This window comes from Pseudochaenichthys georgianus, chromosome 9 (genome assembly GCF_902827115.2).
Source record: "Pseudochaenichthys georgianus chromosome 9, fPseGeo1.2, whole genome shotgun sequence".
In the NCBI taxonomy this organism is placed as follows: Eukaryota; Metazoa; Chordata; class Actinopteri; order Perciformes; family Channichthyidae; genus Pseudochaenichthys; species Pseudochaenichthys georgianus.
The window spans coordinates 34,280,485-34,304,704 of NC_047511.1; the positions used below are offsets into that span (position 1 = coordinate 34,280,485).

Sequence of the window (24,220 nt, forward strand, 5' to 3'; positions counted from 1 at the left end):
GATCGGCCTCTATAGAGAGCACCGATCAAACTATTAAGAGTGAATATCGGCCGATAATGACCGGCGGCCGATCGATCGGAGCCTCCCTAATTATTACCAGACATTTTGACCGTCAGGTTTTGAATTTACCGGTTTTTTATAAATTTTACCAGCTAAAAACCGGTAATTACCGGCTAACGGAAACCCTGGTACAGATGTAGCGCTTCATTTCAGACGCCTACCCGTGCGGGTCTGTGATCGGCACGGGGTGGGCCCCTGCTGAAAAGGAAAATCCCCCTGCAGGACTTGAAACCAACAATACGTCAGTGCTTAGCCGAAACCAAACGTTTAAAAAGCAGTACTTTTTTGTTGCTCTGTGCTTTCGTATCTTAGACTCTGTTCTGCAGCGACTCATTTCAGTTCATTTTAGAATTAACACAAGTGTGGAGTGGAAATGAAACCTCTCCATGGTTTATATAAGAAGATATTAATATGATCTTTAAAAATGTTGCACTCAACATCGTCTTGTTTTCGATAAAGTATACAAAGTATTCAAAGATGCAAACAAAGAATGATACTCTTGAATAATACAATTGTGTAGTCCTCAACTCATAAGTGAGTCTTATATTGTTCTTGTTAGTGAAATGAAGCATATTCTCCAACTTGATTATCATTATACAAGAAAATGCATTCTCATGATGCATGAATCCTATTTAGTCTTGTGTATTGATTAGGGATGTAACGATACATCGAATATCGCAATATCGCGGTAAATAAATGTCTCAATACCGTCGTGAGACTGACAAAATCTTCTTTTTTTATATATATATATTTTTTAAACCTTTATTCAACCAGGTGGTCCCATTGCGATCATCGATCTCTTATCCAAGGGAGACCTGTCCAACATGGCAGCAAGTAGGTTACAACATGAACATAAAACAACAGATAACACAAAAGGACATCGTATTTACATGGCTACATGTACATGTACATACCTAGAGACATTGACAAGTACCAACAGTATATTTATATCTCGCCCTGTCAATAAGCCTCACCTTCTTGGCAAAAACTGTATTGTTTTTTAAATGGTGGAGAGACAATGCACAGTTTGACCCACTGCTGTCACCCATGGCCAAAGCATATCTATCTGTCCCAGCAACATCAGTACCAAGCAAGAGAGTTTTTTCCACAGCAGGGGATATTGTAAACGCCCAAACATCCCAGCTTCTACCTAGAAATGTGGACATGCTCATATTCTTAAAAGATAACCTTGATGATGCTGAGTGAGTGAGTTAGAGTTGAGTTACTTGAAAAACTAAAGTGAAACTTGATTTATTCTATTGCAGGGTCGGATTATTATATTGTTGACACTTTAAAATACTACTATCCTACTAAAATGCTGTACAAATCAGATTTATTATTTAATAAAGAAAAAAAATTCAAGTAAAAAAACTAAAGAAAAAAAAGAAATTCACATTTGTTCCCCTTTATTTTTCAATATCGCGATAAATATCGTACCGTGGACTTTTTATCGCGATATTATCGTATCGTGCGTTTTTGGTATCGTTACCTCCCTAGTATTGATGTGTAACTGAGCTGAGAGAAGATATAATGTAATGTATTTACTTTTCCTACCATATGATCAGACGCATGTTTGTCAGCAGGCTAGAGGTGACTGTGCCTTTCTTATTATTTTTCACCCCATCTCTGTGCTCATTTGTCAGCCTGGCCACAACTACCTGTGTAATTTCATCGTCCTCCTGTTCAAATTGACTTAGGGGGGGATCCTGCTCTCCCTCTCCTCTTGTTCCCTCGTTTGGTCAATCTGAATGCCATAAAACTTTCACTGCTGTGTAAAGCTTGCTCCTGCTGTCTACAACTACAGGAGAGGTTTGGGCTGTGTGTGTGCAAAAGAATCATTCGGCTACCCAGAGACTGTCTTTGATTTACCCTGGCTGGTATTACAGTTGGAGAAGGGTTGCTGCCGAAAGCCAAAGTGACAGCTTAGATATTGAGAACACTGTGTAGTGCAAGTGTTGCTCATTCATCATAGTAAACAACAAATTCTGTTCCTACACCCTGACAAATCATCATCCAGGCATTAACCACACTCAGGCCTAGTACTCTGAGTCTGCTCTGGAAAGACAGGCACGGTCAATTCATGCTGTTGGCGTCGATTACAGGCATGATTGTAGTTCATTATGTCATACTATGAAATTTGGGTGGATGTAGTTTTGAAGCGCATTGTAAAGGAGTTTCAGCTTATACACGAAAAATGTACGGTTTTAATTGAGACAAAGGGTAACAAATAAATACAATTAAACCTATGAAACACGTTTGATCAAAAACTCAAATGAGTGACAGCTCAGTGAGATGACAGCTCTGTGACACAACCAATACAGACATCAACATTCACAATCTATATTAAGAGGACCATCCCATGATAAAGCAGGTTTGTGAAGAGAACACCTGAAGGATAGCCAATTAGCCATTATTGAAGTGTCAGTGGATAAAATCCCGCAGCTCTAGAGTGGCATTGGCAAGAGATATCACGTTTCTCTCTCAATGTTACATGCCATCAGCTGATTTTGATGATTAGTTCCCACTCAAGCAGAGAGGGACCAGCTAAACAGGATGATAATCAAAACTAGTGACAAGCTGCACACTCATCAGCAGTGCCCATTATACTGTAGTTATTCAGTGGGCTATTTTCAGTGGATACTGGGGCGCAGTATGCTCAAAATGTGCACCACGCTCAACATATGCACCACATGACTAGTCAACACTATAAAACAATGACAATTCAAATTACTGACATTTATTCAATAATGTACAATCACATATCAGTATTGGCATGTTATTTTGACAATGCTATATAGGATATTTGACATAAATGTTCCTAAAATCTCTGATAATTTTCATATTTAACATTACGCTGTTACACATTTCACATTTTTTCCCATATAATTGCGGAAAGCATGCGTGAAAGTTATGCATTCATTGTATGGTATCTCTTAAGTCAAAGTTTATAATGAGTTCTTTCCAGGTCAGCCAAGTGGGTAGCTGACACCCAGCATGTTTAAACTCCTTGTGGGAAGAGAGGTGCAGCAGAAATGGTGAGGATGTGATGTCTGAAACTTTGCAAAAAGCAACCGTATATACCATTGTTATTTTACTAAATATAAAACATTAATGATTGGAAGGAGGTGGTTAAATCAAATCAGTTCAGTCAATCAGTTTAAGCCAATATAAAGTTAAGCATATTAATTATAACTATATATAATTATTGTCCCCTTACTTCCAGACATGGGAAAGTACAACAGTTAACTTTTGCTATTGCTGCTTCTATGGCTATCATCATCCTCCTCCTCCTCCTCCTCCTCCTCCTCCTCCTCCTCCTCCTCCTCCTCCTCCTCCTCCTCCTCCTCCTCCTCCTCCTCCTCCTCCTCCTCCTCCTCCTCCTCATCATCATCATCATCATCATCATCATCATCATCATCATCATCATCATCATCAATATCTCCACACGTTAAGTCCACAGGTGCATATAATGTCAAGTTCAACGGGACTAACAAGAGTATTTCTGGGACATTCAGGAAAAGCCATGGAGAAGGAAAGTGACAAACACTAGAAACACATTTTATAACACCACTACATTCAAAGAAAGTAACTAGAAAGACATTGTTGATATCCAATGTGAGAATTGGCAGCAGTGGGATATTCCTGTAACCAAACTGTCATCAAAGATTCTATTAAAACACATTTGTAATTCATTCTGACGCTGTTTGACTGTGTGAGAGCAAGTCTGGCACCGTGACAATTACACTGTATTTGAAACATTTAGTTAAGTGCAGTGTTGGGTCAAATGTTGACTTTTGAGTATACTGTTTTTTCTAATTGTTGTATGAGGCTTCATTTTCCACAAGTGTTTCGTGGCAAGAATCAGTTGCCTCGAGTGCAGCTCATGTGAAGTTACTCATGGGAAGTTGATTGGAAATTCAAAGCCTGCAGCGAAGGGTCAACTGGAGTGCATTTGGCAAATATAGGGGGAGCTTGTGGCTTCGCAGAACTCACGAGCAACACACACATACACAGATAAGACTCACTACTAATTTAGCGTGTGTGTCTTGGTCTTTGTGTGCGTGTGTGTGGAAACAGTGCAATTCTGGCTTGCACACACCTGTGTCAAAGCACCACTCTGAAATTCTTAGCCATGTTCCTCAGAAGTTCGAGTCAGCCTTTCCTCTCTTCCGATGGAAAAAAAGTAGCTGATTGTGCAAGTTAATCAGGCAGGCCCCTTTACGCAACACACACACACACACACACACACACACACACACACACACACACACACACACACACACACACACACACACACACACACACACACACACACACACACACACACACACATACACACATACACACATACATTCACATGGCTTTTTTCGAGGCGGCCTGTCTCTTGCGCACCATTTGCACCCGATCACCGGTGTCTGCCTCTCATATACACCATGCTCTTGTCTTCAGATGTCACAATCTGTGTCATGCTTGGTGTTAAAGGTAAGTCTTAAATATGAGATCGCAGACGTTTGCACAGCACACAGAGAAAAACATACCAACACAGACATAAATGCAACACAGCGGATGTGCTTGTGGTAGTGTTGCCGTGTTAAGGGGAAACTTTGTGCTGTATGAGCAGGTCTCATGCATGTTGTCTTTACCTGTATATGTGTGTGTGTGCACATGGAAGTGGTGCTATTCCCATAGCCCAGAGGTAAAATGACAGGTGAGAGGAGGATGCTCCAGCATCAACCAGTGAGTGGGGAAAAGAGGAATCTGAGATGGAAAGGGGGGTGGAGGGGTGCAGAGAGGGAGATGGGTTATGATTGGTTGGAAGAGGACAGAAGGAGTGGGGTACAGAGAGGGTAGAAGCACAGAGAAAGAAATGAGAGGAAGACTAGGGAGTGACTGCAAATGGGGTGGGACTGGCAGAGGAGAGACGGGAGTTGAGAGAGAGAGAGAGAGTAGGCAGAAGGCAGGCTTCTGACAGCTCCACTACTGGGAGAGGGCCTCTTAATGACAGCTTATTCCTTCATGATTTCAATTCCTGACAGTCGACAGGTCTGCTTGTTGCATCATGGCAGCTGTATCATTACCTTCTGGCCCTGTCACTGCGCTGCATCCTGAGACTGAGATGCTGGAGGTGGAGGGTGGGTGCCGTGGGGATGAGGGAGAGGGAGAGAAAGAGAGGGAGGTTACAGTCAGAATAATTGAAGGAGGGATTATTGATAGGTGGGATCATTAGTTATTGTAGCTGTTGGAGTTAACAGTAGGACTTTAAACATGTGGAAGTTTATGTCCATACTGTAAGAAAAGCAAATATTGTTGTGAGGCCTTAGCTTCATTTTTTTAGAACCTTTTTGGCTTTTACTTTCTTACTTTATGTCACTTTTTGACCTTTTTCCCTTTAATTGTCCTGCAATCGAAATGTTTCGGTTTTGAAGAAAACTTTAGTTCTTGGCCACAATGTAGTTAGAAAGCACAACAGTATTTATTTGGTCTAGAGGAAAAACGAAATGTTTACAAATGTTTCTAGATTAACTAGTGCCCGTTTAAAGCTACAAACGTGATTTCTGGAGAAGTTCAGTCCATTTGTTTTCCGATGTGAGAAATATTCAGCTTGATTTTGTTATTTAAGTCATACTTTTAGATATATCACATATGAATGAATTCATCCACAAATCCAAGCCTGACAAATCCACCACTTGTTAACTGCATAGACAAGTGCACTCATACACACAACCACACATTTCACACTGTCCTCAAGATCTGCTTAATTAAAATTTGGAAATTGCTAATACAAAAACAGATCTATACCCCCTGTAATGTCCCCCCTTCTTCTCACCCCCCCTTTTTCTTCATCTCCCTTGGTCTCCCCCTCTCTTGATAGTGAGTCAGGCTCGACATTGGAGCCCCACTGGAAAAAAAGAGGGGGTGTGGTGTTTTCAAAAGTGTGTCAAAAGCCTAGGGGTTTGTATCTGCCCAGAATTTCAATGGGAGGCTGAAAGGGGGCAGCGAAGCAGACAAACTCAAACACAAAAATCCTCTTTTAATTTTGGTCATGCTGCCCACCCTTGTCTTTTTTCTTTGTGTTTTTATAGCTAGATTATGTCCTCCTCAACATCAGCTGCACACTCTGCTTCTGCCTGTGTTGTATCACGGCCCTGCATGAAGTGAGGATCTCTCCTTCTCTCTCACTCTCCAATCACCATTCTTCCTCCTCCTCCTTTCTCATTAGTTCCTCTAATGCCCCCCAAGCTGTGAGTTAACCTGTGTGCGTGTGTGTGTGTGTGTGTGTGCGTGTGTGTGTGTGCGTGCTGTGTGGTGTGGTGTGTGTGTGTGCGTGTGTGTGGTGTGTGTGTGTGTGTGTGTGTGTAAACCAGCGATAACATTGTACATATGGTGTGTGTTCAGCCTATCTTGGGGCATCAGGTGGCTACAGAGGCCAGACAAGGTATCATTCTATCAAACCAGCCAGGTTTAGCCAGAAGACAATTTCTGTGTGTGTACGTGTGTCTGTATAGGGGTCAAAATATGTGCCTTCCTGTCTTGGCCTTGTAATAGTAGCCCTGCAAGCAACACACACACACACACACACACACACACACACACATGCAGACTTCCACTCACCTCCAGGTGGGAAGGTCCCAGCACATCCCGCAGCTCAGATCAATGCACTTGACACCTTCAAAGGCGGGTGTGGGGCCTGGACTTGCTCTGGGGTTAAACCTCTTTTTAAATAGTATCCCGCGGGAAGGCAGCTGTCAATATCCCACCATAATTACCGGGGCCAGGCCCGCCAAGGGCTCCGCTGCACAGGCCAAATTAAAAATTGATCAGAGGGAGAGAAAACATTATTTTGTGGTGGTATTCCCTGTCCTAACAGCACTGCTGCTGCCGTATGTGAAATCTCATCAATTGAGGTCCGAGCAAGATATCTAGAGAGCCATTTATTTATCTACCTGCCCCCCCCCTCGTCCAGATGAACAATCGAGTGCTGTTGTCCCTGTTGCAACAAAAAAAAGCATTTGCATATTAAGTGTCTTTCCATGTGCACATCCATATGTGTGTTTCTCTCTCTGTGTGTGTGTGTGTGTGTGTGTGTGTGTGTGTGTGTGTGTGTGTGTGTGTGTGTGTGTGTGTGTGTGTGTGTGTGTGTGTGTGTGTGTGTGTGTGTGTGTGTGTGTGTGTGTGTGTGTGTGTGTGTGTGTGTGTGTGTGTGTGTGTGTGTGTGTGTGTGTGTGTGTGTGTGTGTGTGTGCGCATACTGTATGAGCATGCAGCTGATTGTTATGTTCTCCAGGTAATCGAGCATCATCCTCTATCTGTGGTGTGTGTGTGTGTGTGTGTGTGTGTGTGTGTGTGTGTGTGTGTGTGTGTGAGAGCACCTTGTAACAGTATATTGATCGTGGTCTCATTGAGTTTTTCTTGGCATGTTGCCTTTATTTGTCAGTCAGAGAACGATATGAAGAAGACAAGTTCATCCTCAGGCTTCCTCAGGATAACATACAGGCTTTTGTTTCACAAGACACTGATAAATGAGAACAACAGTTTACAATGGGTTTGAGGTTTTTTAAAAACACACTGTAGGTAAAAGGTCATAGCACGCGGTTATCATCATTGTTTTCTTTTTGTCATTGGTGTAGTTGGACATATTATTTGCATTTCGCATTAAGCCCTATTTAAGAGGGATTTTCTTTTGGGAGGTCCAGTAATTTTTGTAATTACCAGTCGCATCTGAAATTTGCATCCACCGCAGATCTGCCAAATACATAAACGTTTTAGGGGGAACATGCATTTAGACATGTTCTGGTTGGCCTAAGAGCAAACATTCAAGGGAAAACAGCAAGTGTTAATTATGTTGATTGGCTTCCATAAACACATGAAGTGGATTTTTAACACTTTCAGAGTTACAGTAAATTAACTCTGGCAATTCTACAATGCAGATATCATTTATTTGTAATAAAGTACCTCTGGACTTACACACATTACATTACATTACATTGCATTTAGCTGACGCTTTTATCCAAAGCGACTTACAATAAGTACATTCGACCAGGAAGACACAACCTTGAAGAAAACAGAATCATAAAGTACATCAGGTTTCAAAGAGCCAATCGTTTCAAGTGCTACTCAACTGGCTTTAGATAAGCCAGTCCTTTATTAGTATATAAGTGCTCTGTTAGCAGTTCTTTGTTAGTCATTCTATCGCTCAAAGTGGAGTCGAAAGAGATGAGTTTTCAGTCTGCGCCGGAAGGTGTGTAAGCTTTCTGCGGTCCTGATTTCAATGGGGAGCTCATTCCACCATTTTGGAGCCAGGATAGCAAACCCACGTGTTTTTGCTGATGGGAACTTGGGTCCCCCTCGCAGCGAGGGTGCAGCGAGTCGTTTGGCTGATGCAGAGCGAAGTGCACGTGCTGGGGTGTACGGTTTAACCATGTCCTGGATGTAGGAAGGGCCAGATCCATTCGCAGCATGGTACGCAAGTACCAGGGTCTTGAAGTGAATTCTAGCAGTTACCGGAAGCCAGTGAAGGGAGCGGAGGAGCGGCGTGGTGTGGGAAAATGTAGGAAGGTTGAAGACCAGACGAGCCGCTGCATTCTGAATGAGCTGCAGAGGTCGGATGGCACATGCAGGTAGACCAGCCAGGAGGGAGTTGCAGTAGTCTAGGCGTGAGGTGACGAGAGCCTGGACCAGAACCTGCGTCGATTTCTGGGTCAGCTGGGGGCGTATCTTCCTGATGTTGAAAAGCGTGTATCTGCAGCAGCGGGTTGTAGCAGCGATGTTTGCAGTAAAGGACAGGTTGTTATCTAGGATCACACCCATATTCCTTGCAGTCTGGGTCGGGGAAACAACAGAGGTGCCGATGTTGATTGTCAGGTCAAGAGTGGGACAATCTTTTCCCGGAAGGAAAAGCACTTCAGTTTTGTCAAGGTTGAGCTTGAGATGATGAGCGGACATCCACTGAGAGATGTCAGCTAAACAAGCAGAGATGCGTGCAACGACCTGGGTCTCTGAGCGGGGAAAGGACAGAATTAGTTGGGTGTCGTCAGCGTAGCAGTGGTATGAAAAACCATGCGGGCTAATGACAGATCCGAGCGAGTTTGTGTACAGGGAGAAGAGGAGAGGACCAAGAACAGAGCCCTGAGGGACCCCTGTAGTTAATTGACAAGGGTCAGACTCAGACCCTCTCCAAGTTACCCTGTAGGTACGGTCTTTGAGGTATGAGGTGAGGAGGGAAAGTGCAGAGCCTGATACTCCAAGTTCTTGGAGAGTGTGAAGGAGGATCTGATGGTTCACCGTGTCGAATGCAGCAGACAGGTCCAACAGGATGATGACAGAGGAGAGGGAGGCTGCTTTAGCAGTGTGCAGTTCCTCAGAGACAGCAAGGAGGGCAGTTTCTGTGGAGTGGCCTGCCTTGAAACCAGACTGGTGCGGATCCAGAAGGTTGTTCTGATGGAGATAACAGGAGAGTTGTTTAAACACATACTGTTGCATATGCATGTTCCATTAAAGTATTCCTCCCCTACAATGAATCTATTTGAATAGTGTGACTTCAAACATAGCACTTTAGATCAGTTGTTCCCAAAGTTGTTGCTGCAGAACCCCGGGTGCTATAACAAGACACCGGGGATGAGGAAGGATTTGTTACAAATTGTTGATACCATACTATCACATTTTTACTGTGACATTCTCATCTTAAAGGGGTGCATGTGAGTGTGTTTGTGTGTACATCCACAGTTTAAACTAGTTTGGGAAATTACTGCTGTAGATCCGAAAACTGAACAAAAAAATAACGATTAGTTTATTTCAGAAGGTATAATTTAAGGGAAAACAAATTAACATTTACTCTCTGAATTATGCACACATATACTGTGTTTACAATTAGTTGACAAAGACATGTGTCAGTTTCCAGGCTGCTCACGCCGCCATGCTGCTTGGGGGATGAGAGGATGGAAAAAACAAGATGATGAAAAACAAAAGAAAATGAGACAGGAAGACTTTGATCTAATTGGCAAACATTATTTGGAAGAGAACATTTTTCAGCCCATGTGTGATAATTGACTTAATTTTTTCTCTTGAAATTAACAAATTATACTATCAAAAAGGATTTTTCTATGTGTGTGTGTGAGGTGGGTAGTAGGTCATCTGCAGCTGCCGGCAGTGTGTGTGCGTCCCAGTGGGAAGGTCTTGTTTAGTCTCTCTTCCAGAGGGCCCCAGGCAGTGTGTGGTAGATACCTCTTCACTCTCTCACTGGGAACACTTCTCTCTGGCCAATACTCACACACTTTCCAACACACACATTCACGAACAAAAAAATCAGACGCACACGCAAGAAAACTCCTGTACAATCTTTTGTACCATTCGTCAACCTGTTCAGCAACGGTTCACTGTCTGACAGCAAAAACGTTATTTGGTTACAGGTGGGTGGATGTACCATATGTGTTTGAGTCTGTTGATATTACATGCAGACACACACACACACACACACACACACACACACACACACACACACACACACACACACACACACACACACACACACACACACACACACACACACACACACACACACACACACACACACACACACACACACAAAGGGCTTCTACATTCTTTAACACATTTGTGTATTCTTCATCGCAGCAGGTTTGCAGAGGTTAAAAGTGCTTTTACAAGAGGAAATTGAGTTTCGCGCAAAGCTAGTGGTGAGTGGAAAGGTGACTCACTGTGAATTTAGACCACACACACACACACACACACACACACACACACACACACACACACACACACACACACACACACACACACACACACACACACACACACACACACACACACACACACACACACACACACACACACACACACACACACACACACACACACACACACACACACACACACACACACACACACACACACACACGTACAATCAGCCACTGAGCATCTCATAGGGTCAAAGTCGAAACCTGCCGTAAGCTCTCCAGTGCCAGTGTCATGCTCCTGGACTGTGTGTGCCACTCTTTGATCGATGAGAGGAAACTCTGTGCTTAAATAGGGGTTACCAGGGTTACAGGGGGTACACTGGGGTTAGAGGCAAACAAAAACAAATCTTTCAACTAAGAGTTTTAGTTCCAACTTTGTGGTTAGACATTAAAGTAGATGCTGTAGGGCTGCTGTCGTTTTCCTGTAGACATTAAAACTTAGTTTTGGAAACTGATTTGTTTTCATATAGTGTAATGTTCAACATAATAGTATTCAGACATGTTAACTAGCTTTCCTAATCATTTAGATCACTGGAGTATATGACATACAGATGATTACCAATATGCCACACATTTATTTGAGGCTGCAGTTTTATCTGCGTCTACCCATATATGTTAGTGTCCTGTAGCTGTCTGCTTTTATGTTTATCCTGTCTCTGTATGGCCAGACGTCCAAGATGGAATCTGTGTTTGAAGGCTTATCTGTCATTTTGGACTGATATTGTCCTGCATTCTCTGTGGATGTGAAATGTACATTTCAGTGCATCAGATCACCGCTGTGATGGCAGTGTCTCAGTGTTTCTAGATATGTGCGCCTTTGTGTCATTGTGCAGAAGACAGAGCCACAGACAATGAGAGGAGAGATGGCACCAATGATCAGATTTGCTCAGCAGCTCTTTTGTCTTCTGCAGTTTAGTGGGTCAATGAAGGATTGTTTCTGTTTAACTGTACGCATTCATCATTCATTTTAGCTTGAACTCTGGCACACTTTCTGTCTCAATGTTTTTCTTTAATCCACTGCTTTGTGTATTGCTACAAAATTCGGATATCAGGATCTAAACTTCTTTGCACAACAATTATACAACATCTGTTATAGTTCATCCATTACTTTTGGAGCCTTACTTTGGTTTCATCTGAGTCAACACCAATCTGTGTATTTGGTTTCTCTCTCTACTCCTTTATCTGGTATTATGGTGCTCATGATAGGTGTTATTATCACACGGTATGTTGACAGCCTATCCCTTAACCCTCTTATGAGCACACCATGCCACGCTTGGCTGACTTGTTTGCGCTGATGTCAAGTCTTAGCGGTTAGCAGGCGGTTACCATATGCCACTGCGCTTCTGTCGCCCCCGATGTCAGTCAAATGAATGTCAACCCTATGCTCAGAAACACAGTCAGCCACAGTGCACACCCAGAAACACAGCTGCAGTGACAATGACATACAGTCTCGCATACAGGAATAATGTAAACACAAATAAAGCAAATAGAGGAGTATGAAATAAAGAATCACATCCTGGTAGGGATGCCATGGGAGGACAGGCTCTCCGGAAAGGCCCTGACATGCTGTTCCTCATCTGCTGACTGAAAGGATGCTGCAGAATCTGCAGGGGTCCTTGGAATGAGAGAAGCACATATACACCATAAATCTAAACAAACACATTAGTAAACAGAAGATGCACTTTATCAAGACTGGGCAATGTTGTTCATTACAAAAGTAATTTCACTGCCGTGTGTACACGACTGAGGTGTTGACTTACTGCCTTCCCACTCTTAGACATTGCCAAACATGTTTGTAACAATCCACGATTTTGCCAAAGGTTTTTGTGTTGTAACCTCCGTTTCTGCCCCCAGTAGTGTTTCTGCACCCAGTAGTGTTTCTGCACCCAGTAGTGTTTCTGCCCCCAGTAGTGAACCATTATCGTTTTTGTCTGATAGGTCAGCTCACTTAATAAATGTATCATATCCCAGGACGTTCTCACTCCCCTGCGTTTGTGTAGTTACTGTATATCATGTCCTTCACCTACCTTGTGAACGTGTACATTCCCTGCCTTCCTCCTTCCCTCCCTCCTGTCTCTACCCACTTTAGGATGTTGGTGGCTGTGTTTCTGGTGTTCAGAGAGGCAACCTGGCCCTGCAGCTCTCTGTTCATTTTGACCTTGTTTAAACTTGCCCTTTCCTCTCTCTCCTGAGTTGTTCATCCTCCCTCTTCTCTCTCTTATCTTTCTAAGGTTCCTGTTTCCTGTTCATCTCTCAGGCTGCCTCTGTGGCTGTTTTATCCAAAGTGTGGTGCAGTAGACTTTGGAGTCACTGTCTCTTTGGCCTTTGACAGATCAGGATGGCAATGTGTGACCATGGAGGATTGGGCTGCTTCTGCTTTCTTCTTCTTAGTGCCGCTGCCTCCTCTCTCTGCCGTTGTCTCTCTTTCCCTCCCCGTTTCCCTAGCTCTGTCTAAATTGAACATTAGTTAAAGTGCTGAGCACCAGCTTCGATGGACAGTGATAAAGAAGTAACATTATACTAACAGTAACATGACATGGTGCTGTACAACCCCAGGGGATGACGAGAGAGAAAGGCGCCATAATCCATTTTAATTTCACTGATATCATTGTATTGGGGGCGAGAGAGCGAGAGAGGCAGCAGTTGCTGAAGCGCGGGAGAGAGAGGACGGAAAGGGAGAGAAGTGAGATGTCTCAGACCAGAGACTGTGCTCTAGCTGACTGCAGTGTCTTGTGGTGACCTAGTTGCAACCCCTTTGAAGTCCACAGGCTGATCTCTCTCTATAGGGTGCAGAGGATATCTGCTGCATACAGCTTTATTACACCGAGATAGAAAAAGAGAGAGGGGAATTATGGGGTCTTGAACCCGCCCTAGCCTCCATGCCACAGATAGATGTGTGCATGTATGTGTAAGATTGCACGACTTCAAGTCCATATGAGTATTTTAGTATATTTGTGGCTCTGCAAGCTGTGTGTGCGTGTGTCTTTGTTTTTAGCAGGTATTCCTTCAGGAACAATGTCAGGGCCAAGCAGCCTTTATCCTTTAGCCCACCACATTAGGAGACAGTGGTGCATTGTCAGGAGAGCTGACCTAGAATAGTCCAATCACTCTACATCCAGCCCCCTGTCTGCCCTCTCCTGTGATCGCCATGCTGCCAATGCCGCAGTCTATACTGTGTGTGTGTGTGTGTGTGTGTGTGTGTGTGTGTGTGTGTGTGTGTGTGTGTGTGTGTGTGTGTGTGTGTGTGTGTGTGTGTGTGTGTGTGTGTGTGTGTGTGTGTGTGTGTGTGTGTGTGTGTGTGTGTGTGTGTGTGTGTGTGTGTGTGTGTGTGTGTGTGTGTGTGTGTGTGTGTGTGTGTGTGTGTGTGTGTGTGTGTGTGTGTGTGTGTGACCCAGTTCAGTCGCTGGTGTCGCCAGGCTTGCCCCTGGTGAGGGCATGCATGTTGGGGCACAACAACCTCAGATGTGTGTGTGTGTCCTGATAAAGCATAGCTGTAGATTTCTTCTATCATATGTGGATTTGAAATCTCGCAAAATTAATTATAGTTCTCTAACTTTTAATTTCTGCCTTATTCCTTGTCTGAAAAAGTATCTTCTCAGTTTAACTCCCACTGTTTTTCTGTGGCTGCAGCTGTCATCAGCACATTTTAATGAAGTTTGTATGCACTGATGATAGGAAAGTGTGTATTTTAAGCATGTCTCTAAGAGTTGATTTAGCAAGTATAGCTGTAGACATAATTTAAATATTGTAAATATGACTTTGAGGGATTGGGAGTGTATAAATACACACATGCACACAGTATGACATGGCTGCTTAGTGAACTCTATCAATCATTATCTAGTGCCTTTCTCCTTCCCCCCTCCACCTATCCATCCCAGCATCTTCCCACCTGCTCCCCATTGAGAGTGTGTGTGCAGACCTACGCTGCTAGGGGCACGCTTAACCCTTTCCCCCCCTGATGCACAACACAAGGAGACACACAAGTTGGGCTTCAATTAAAAAAAAAGTCACTTCATTTCCCCCCCGCTTTTTTCTCTCCTTTTCCTCCTGTCTTTCATTCCTTTCCTTTGCCTTCTTTTTGAAGTTAGCCCGGGGCCTCGCAGAGCCTCATCAACCCTTTGCCTTGGCTAGATTGCATACAGGTACCCTCTGTGGCTATTTCAAATGACTTAATTAGCTTCTGAGTGCAGCTGGTTTGTTGAAGCCTTCTCTCTCTCACTCTCTCTCTGTCTCTCTCTCTCTCTCCCCTATTCCTCTCTGTGTCTTCAGAGAGAGAGAAAATGATTGAGCCCATGTGACACATTTAGTCCCTTGCCGTGTGGTTTCACTTTCTAGGTCATGCTCTGGCTGTGAAGCTGACTGCCTATTACCTCGTAGAATAAGGTGACACAAACGGAGACACTTAGAGCGGCAGTGGAAAGTGTGTGCATACATCCATGCACACAGATGCACCTATGCACACACACACACACACACACACACACACACACACACACACACACACACACACACACACACACACACACACACACACACACACACACACACACACACACACACACACACACACACACACACACACACACACACACACACACACACACACACACACACACACACACACACACACACACACACACACACACACACACACACACACACACACGTGACTCGATCAATGTTTAGTTTCATTGTCATTCTGCAATCTTTACCTTAAGGCTACATCTGCCCACCACTGTGTAATTGATGCACTTTTCATCGATGCACTATGTATTGTTTCTTTAGACAACTTTAACTGGTCTTCTGTTAGCCAGACAATACAAATGTTGGTTACTATTTGCTAAGCTAGTTTTGGTAGTGCTAGTAGTTTGTTTGTTTGTTTGGATGCTCAGACACAATCCAACACTGTTATGTTGTGTTAAGTCCCGAGGTGTGAATGTTCATACACACCAGTGATCAAGGTGTGTGCTTGTGTTTAGACTGTTGCTGTGCCTGTGTTTTTGTCAGTGACAACAACGTCAAGGGCATGCCCCACTGCACTGCAAAAACTCCATGTTGCCACATCCATCTCAGCCCAGATGCCACACATGTACCACATGGGTACTGCACACACTCATACACACAAAGTAGCATTTATTTTCTGTTCCCCTTCCAGGGGACATAGAGAAAACAGAAATATGTTGGATGTTTCCACCTTTGTTGTCCTCTGTTGTTGTTCATGGCTTAAAAGCAGAGTCTGTCAGACTGTATACAGCAATGCATGCGGAAGCAGTCTTCCAAAATGTCAGTTTCCCAAACAATCACAAACCATGTCTGAAGTTTCGTCAATGACAGCTGATTGGTCCCCGTATCTCTTTTAGCATTGTCAACTGTCAAGGTCTTGAAAGTCGAGAGGGGGTAAAGTTTTTGCTCCATAAAGCTTTATTGTAATAAAGTGCCTGACGGAAAGATATGACCAGAAGGATGTGATCAGTGATGGTCATCAATGACTAAATGAGTTCTCTCATCCCTAAGGGTCAGAATGAGATCTCAGGGGCTTCGGAGAGCAATGTGCCTGTTAGCTTCTGGCTCTCTGGTCCAGCTATAGCTTGCTGGCTAGCTTCAGGCCTGTGGTAAAAACCTGGGCCTGCTAAATTAAGTGTGTCCGTGTGCACAGCCTGTGGCACCACACACAGGCAGGCATGTACACGCGGCACGCTAAAAGTCAGGCATTCATCCATACTAGTATGTGGGCGCATGCACGCGTGCACACACACACACACACACATAATTGTACTCCCCCATTACCCAATCTTAATTGGCTACCTTCCCTCTCTTCCTCTCTATCTCTCTGTTGGACAGGCCTACAGGCCAGCAGCACCGTTTGGCCGTGCGAGCAGGTCTATGGGCATGGAGAGAAATGTAGAGAGAGAGAAACTATACACTTGGGGAGTTAAGTTTTAGATCGCATTCAGGAGATGAGTGCAGATTATACAGGGTTCTTACGGTCATTAAAATCCTGGAAAAGTCATGGAAATTAAAAATGCTAATTCCAGGCGCTGGAAAAGTTATGGAAAACAATATTTTTCCCAAAGTTTTGGAAAAGTCATGGAAATGTAGATAAAGTGGCATCAAATATAATTTAATATATTTAATATATTTAATTGAATATAATATTGTATCTAATCGCCAACATAGTAACACTATAATGATAATACATAGTGTATCGTATAGTAATGAAACGTAAAATGGCATTTAACTGTTGAGGTATTTTGCTGGTGAGAGATGTTAGTAGCTGTAGAAGCTAGTAAGCCTACTATTGGACTTGTTTTAGATAGGCACAACATGTTTCATATGCAGACCTTATTTTCCTGTTCCATGTTAAAATAAACCATGTTCAGTGGTACCGCTGAGACAGAGTAATTGTGTTGGTCATGGAAAATCAGGTAAAGGTCATGGAGAAGCATTGGTGACAAAGTGTATGAACCTTGATTATAGCTTTGCCTTGATACAGAGTGATTTTTCAGGCTGAATACATTGAACATATTAGTGTTGCTGTATTTTTCAGCAACACATATTCAGGCCATTTTTTTAAGCCACAGTTAGAAAGTTGAGTAGGAGATGCCTTTTTTCCTTCTCCACTAGCTGAGGAGTTGTCATGTGCTGTCAGCCAGCGTGTTCTCCATGTGCCTGTCACTGCTCTGCATTGGAGCTCTGGGTCCCAGCAACCTGCCAATTGTTGAACTGTGTGTGATTGTGTGGGTGTGTGTATGTGTATGTGTGTGAGCGTGTATGTGTGTGAGCATGTTGCCCTCAGAGCACTTTGTTGCTTCTGCTCTGCGGTGTCAGTGACACATTGAGTGGGTTCGGTGGGAGTCCCCTGCTTTCCCTCGTGCTGTGTTTACTCCATCTGTTTACTCACCAGAAACACTCTCAAATCTATTACTCCTCTTTCTCTCTCATTCCCTATTTTTTCCACCCTCTATGTATCTCCCTTATTTACTCCTGACTTGTCTTGATTTGTCGTTTCAAATCAGTAGCTGTGTGGTAGTCAGGTGGTTTTCCTGTCGACAGCCAGCCCTCGTCTCTCCCTCAGCAGGAGGCGGGATTGAGTTTCGCTCTCAGTCAGCCAGCCAGCTATCTTTTTGCTTGAAGAACCGGAATACATTATTTTCCTGGATGGATATCTTTGATTCTGTGCTGTTGATTAATAAAATAGTCGTATGAGAGAGTGTGGGAAAAATACAATTACCGGTATGTAAAATGCAGAGGAAACAATAACCGGAGGTGCTTAATTGTAGGGCTGCCAGTGATTACTTTCAGTTATTTTATTTTATAAAATGTCCGAAAATTGTGAAAGCATAACATCATAATCTCTGATACAATATTCATATCTTCAGATAACTTATTTTTTCTGACAAATTATTGATTGTTTTGTTGATCAAATTGTTTTGTTTGATCAAATCCAATGAAATACACATTTTAAAAACAGAAGAACAGGCAGGAACCAGTATATTTTTGGTAAATCTTAATAGATGACTGATTATCTAAAAAAAAAAATCTAATATATTCATGCTGTAATATACTGAAAATATCTTATATTGAGTAATGTACTGTATATATTCAAGTAGTAAAGTTCTTTCTGGTACTCATTGAGTTACAACATCCTAAAATATGTGTTTTCTTGCAATTCAGTAGCGAATAGAAATAGGGAACTTGAGCTGGATTGGAGCCTGTGACCAGTGCTGTTGGTTAAACCTGTGTGTTTTTGTGTCCGAATGGTCTCTCTCTTAATCTCTAACCACAGGAAGTGGTTTGCGTAATTGGGACTATAGAGAATGAATAAATTATTTGTGAAGGAATATTTAAATGATTTGCTCTCTTACAACAATTAAAATGTCTCCAAAGGTTATCTTTGATATACCATCCAACAAACTATATTTGAATTAATATTAAATAAGATATGTCTCCGGATCGTGAAATTATCATTGATTTTTCTTTTCCACACAGCATCACCTTTGAAACAACTTAAGTAAGCTGTGTGCTCATTATGCAACCTGTGCTACGTTGTTTTTAATGCCAGCCCTGAGTCTGTGTGTGATGCTATGAATTGATAGTTTACATACCGAATGCCAAGGGCACCACCAAGGGCTCATGAATGAGGGATGAAAAGGAGTGGAATTGGAGCAAGGGAGGAAGAAGGGAGAGATATCTCTTCTTTTTTTTCTTCCTCATCCCTGCGACCGGCTAATTAGCCTGCAACACTAAAGCTCAGCTGCAGGGACAGGGTTCAATAGTTCACCCATCTACCACTGAGCTACAGCGATGGTAAACCTGGATTACCTGCTCTACCGGCTACCAACCCCCAGTATTACAAGTACCTGTCTTGTTCAGCAGTCTGGAAATCAAATCAGTCCACAGAGCTGGCCAGGTGGACTTACACTACATATTTTGCCCAGAAAAGAGCGTGGTTGCTTTCGCCATAATCACTTTGTATCATGGGGGGAAAAAAGTTTGAGTGGCCTGGAAACGGAATGAGTTGCATAGTCAGCAGGAGTGATACATTTAGAATGAAAGACAAGCACATATTCGTTAATGGGATCAGATTTATGACTACTGTCATTTAGAATGGGGTGTTATAAATGCTTTGTCCTAGAAGTGTCAGCTTCGCCTGTAATGATTAAAGGCTATTGATGATATGGACCGTCAATCTATTTTTGTTGTGACAAGCTGAAGCATCGGAGATGAGCGCTCATATTCATATTTGATATTTCAAGAATAAGTGAGACGTTATTACATCAGTCAGTAATTAAGATTGGTTATAGATCTTAATAATAAACGTACATATTCTTTATAAGTTACTCTGCAACATTAACACAAATGTAAACATTATGCCTGAAGTTTAAGGTACAGTCCAAGATACAGTTAACATGTGGAGGAGAATGCTGTGAGAACAGAAACATAGGCTTTTGTACTTAAAGAGCAAACATGTGCCACCTTTATTCTCACATCTTCATTTTGGTCTGAAATAGTTATTTTGTGTGTGTGCTTGCTTGGGTCTGTGTGATAGAGAGAAGAATAGACTGAGAGGGGCTGACTGACGGAGACAGAGATGCCTTTAATGTACTACAATATAATGGAGGAACGCATATTAAAATTCCATTTATCTTTCTTCCTCTCTCCCTTCATTAGATTCAAAAAGTCATCAAGTATTAGTCTTATTATAAATGGATAGTACACCTCAGTAAATGCGGCAATAGGGCACATTGAAGAAAATACACTTAAATAAACTCTTGGCTTGTTGGAAGTTTTTAGACCTGTAATTAGATTTTTAAATAAAGAATATAAAGAATATTCAAAGAATCACCTTTTACCTTCAACCAAATGTGTTTTTTTCTGCATCTTTCTTGTTATCACACTACTTTCTATATGTAAACGTAATCCCTGCCCTCCTCCTGGTTGTGTGCCAGCTGTACCAGCGCTAGCTTCCTGTTGCTGGTGGAGCTACGCACAGCCGAGTAGACTTGGAGGGTCGAGTCGGGCTAATGAAGTTGTCAGAGGCGTGTAGCATCGAGGCTGATGGGAGGATCTGCCAGGCAGCCAATAGTGAGGCTGCTTCTGTGATCAGCCGAGCATGATGGGAGACCACCCTGAGGCCCGGCACAGCCCCCAGATCAAAGAGCTGCCCCTCAAATACACCAACAATTAAAGAGATGCTGCAGCCTAACACTCACACACATGAAGAAATTAGCAAGCACACACTCTCACACCTTTATGCTGCAAACATATCCAAAAAATCTCGTTTCATACACACATTGTTAAATAATAAAGCAGCAGCAGAGAGAAAGACAAAACACCTGTCAGTTTGATGTATATATCTTAAACCTTTCATTCGCCTCTTCTGCCCATTTCTGCACTCTCCACTAATAGTTCTGCGCCTGCCTCTTCCATGCCTCTCCCCTCTCGTCTCCATCTCCTCTCCTTCTCTCCGTTGCCCTCCTTTAGTTAAGATATCTCATTAATAACCACTTCTCTTGCCTGCCTCCTGTTAGCCTTCAGTGTTAGCTTGCTGCCTGTTCTCTCGCCTCGCTGTCTTTCCTCCCTTTCCCCCCCTCTGCTCTCTGCTCTGCCCAGGGTTCTTTTTTTAAATTCAAGAGTTGTGCAGTGAGACTGCAATAACCTACATACAGATCTCTCTCTCATTCTCATTTTCTTTCCCTCCATCTCTCTCTCTTTTATTTCTCTCTCTCTGTCTCATTTATTTCCACATCAGTGCTTTTTCTTTGTAACCGCTAATATCCTTCCCCCCTGCCACACTCCAGTGTATTTTTGAAATAAATATTATTAAAGGTGTAATGTATGTGCATATATAAGAGCGCTAATGAATATCATAATCTATTTTTTTGTTTTGCTTCATCTTTCTTAACATCTTTGTCAGGCTGGCAGAATGGTTCACTTTTTCACGCTTTGTTCTTTTATTTTTCTCACCGCTACGGGAAGTCATGCGGGGGGTTCTTGAAGTCAAATTGTTCTCTGTTTACTTGGTTAATTTGAAATGCTGATGAGTCCTCCACCTTGCCTTGTTCCTCATCCCTCACCATCCTGCTGTGTGTCCCTATAGCTGTGCATGTGTGCGTGTATGCAAGTGTGTGACACTGGAGGCGCAACTCCTGTATGCCCCTCTGACTTCTTAGTGAACTCCTCTCCTGCAGATTAGAATAAATACAAGTAGAGGAGGAGGCCAGATGAGAAGAAATGCTCTCGTGTGTGTGCCTGTGTGTGTGTTGGGGAGTCTTAGTGTTTATTAGAGAGATAGAAGCGTTGGTCCCTGTATTAATGCCCTTAGTCTTTTGTCCATGTGTACAGTGAGTGTAAAGTTCCTTCTGCTTTTTGCTGTGTAAGGAAGTAGCATATGTTGGCAGTGGGTGGCAGTGCAGGAAAGGCAGGCTAGCTTGCTTGTGGGAAACCTGAGTCACACATTCAGTGAAAAGAAAAGGCCTTTATTTATGCTGTGTGTGAAAGATGCTCACATTCATCTTTCCCTTCTTTAATACACTTTAGTTGCACTTTTTAGATGACATGACATTTACTACGACTTAAAGTGAACTGATCATTTATTTTGTAACTATTTTGGGGGCCGACGCTGTGTACTTTGTCTGTAGTATACATTTTAGTTCTGAATCATCAGCATCATGATTCCTGCACTGATTTAGCTGTTGTCATAAATATTGGATAAGTGTCAGATAGTTAAAATGCAATGCAGTATGAACTGTGTGTGTGTGTGTGTGTGTGTGTGTGTGTGTGTGTGTGTGTGTGTGTGTGTGTGTGTGTGTGTGTGTGTGTGTGTGTGTGTGTGTGTGTGTGTGTGTGTGTGTGTGTGTGTGTGTGTGTGTGTGTGTGTGTGTGTGTGTGTGTGTGTGTGTGTGTGTGTGTGTGTGTGTGTGTGTGTGTGTGTGTGTGTGTAAAAAACGTTCAATATTACTCTGGGCAATGGATGACTATTACCATGCTCATATTGTCTGTTTTATGACCATGAATAAATAATACACTAAGTACTTCTACAAATATAGCAGATTGAAATACTCATGCTTAACTTTTTCAAAGTGAGTCAAATTGGATGGTTAAAGGTTCAAAGCTTAGGGCAGTGTGCATTTTTCTAGCTGAGGAGGCGATGCAAAATGAGAGCGAAAGGCGAATGATTACTTGGCATGGATCTACACATAGGGTCAGAACACGGGTTTAAATGCTGCGGCGCTTACTCTCTAAAGGAGTTGTGTGTGTGTGAAAGAGAGACGGGGAGGGAGAAGGGCAGATGTTATATTGATGGCACGCCACGCTTCTCTTCTCTGTCCTGAATAATCATGATCCTGAGCTGATGGGATGCTGCTTCAAAAAGATGAGTTTGCCTGAACTGCGGATGAACTGGAACCTGTGTATGAACCGAGGCTGGTGGTAGCCTCAGCCCAGCAGCCATCCTGCTCCCCAGCCGGGGAATTCCTAAACCAGATTATGCTGATATCGATGAGATGTGAAGTTCAGGGGGAATTTAGAGCGCTTTTATATATCCTTAGATGGGGGTTCATGTTAGGAAGTTCTTGGTTTGATGTTAATTAAATGAAAAGGGATCATTTGCTTTTGTGTGCATTTGTTTTTTTGTGTGTGATGAGTGTGAGAGAGAGATTTGGTCAGAATGGGCTGGCAGGTGAGCAGACGTTTGCTCCAGGCTTCTATGCTACCTTTTGATAAAACAGGCTTTGTGGAACAGACACGATTTTCCTCTTCTTCCCTCGCTTTATCCTTCTCTCTCTAAAACTGTCACTGTCTGCATGTAATCTCTTTAGGGCTTTCATCATTTCCCTGCCTCAGATGTCGCCTTTCTTATGGTTGTGTTTTTCTGAATAATATGAAACTTGAGCGACAGATCCTAGGACAGATGTGTGAAGAGCAGGGGACTGTTGTACCAGATGAGACAGATGGGTGGCAGTATACTGTCAGGCTAGATCATCTCTGTCTCCCTCTCTCCCCTTTTCTCCCCCTCTCTCTCTGACTTAATTGGGCCTATATGTGTCTTTTCCAATATATCTATTTGTCCATCTATTCATTATTGTTCACAAAACAGATGAGAATAAGATATGTATTTATATATATTCCCCGACTTCTATCATAAAACATATTTGCATGTACTCAATATCCATGTCTTAAACATTTCTACATTTTTATTTTATCAATTCAAGTCATGGATGTATCTGTATTTCTATCTTCATGGTCATCTTCATCATTCATCTTTTGTGAGATCTTTGGTCCTAACCTCCCTCCAGGCTATATTTCTATTTCTATGGTCTTTCCCCTCACAACCTTTGCAGGTACTTCCTGCTTAAATGCTAAGCTGCAGTGATGTTAGCACTTTTGAGCGTAATTGAAGCTATTCATTCCTCTGAGTCGGATGAACAGACAATTGTAGCACTGTATACCAGCTGTGACTCAGTTTCATCAACTTAGAAATGATGTGTGCAGATGAATGCAGACACACAAACACACTCACAGACACACACTGTTTGCCCAGATCAAGGCCGTGGCTCTGAGGGACTAGAGGGAGATCAGGCAGAGAGCCTATGGAAATAGATGGCTTTGTCATCGAAACACCCACCACTCTTCCCCCGAGATTCACTGCTGTGGTGGTATCCTCAGCTCGCAGACTTTCTTCTTTTCTTCTTTTCACACAGATCTTCCTCCTTTCCCATATACTGTACCTTGTGTTTGTCCGTGAGCTAAGCAGCATTTATTCTGAGACAGTGCCTGAACTCTATCAACACTCTAACTTTTTGTTAGAATTAAGTATTATTTGTTTATTAACTTATTTATTACGCCATTTTAGAACTTGGAATTGCCATCTGGGCTGGAAAAGACTTGCTAAAATCAGGATGTCCATTT

The 24,220-nt window shown here is 42.7% G+C and overlaps 1 protein-coding gene across 2 annotated transcripts in view; it reads left to right on the top strand.

The window, feature by feature from the left end:
- arb2a (ARB2 cotranscriptional regulator A) overlaps window positions 1-24,220 on the top strand; it is a 156,054-nt gene that overhangs the window by 23,806 nt on the left and 108,028 nt on the right. The gene's annotated exons all lie outside the window — the stretch shown is intronic.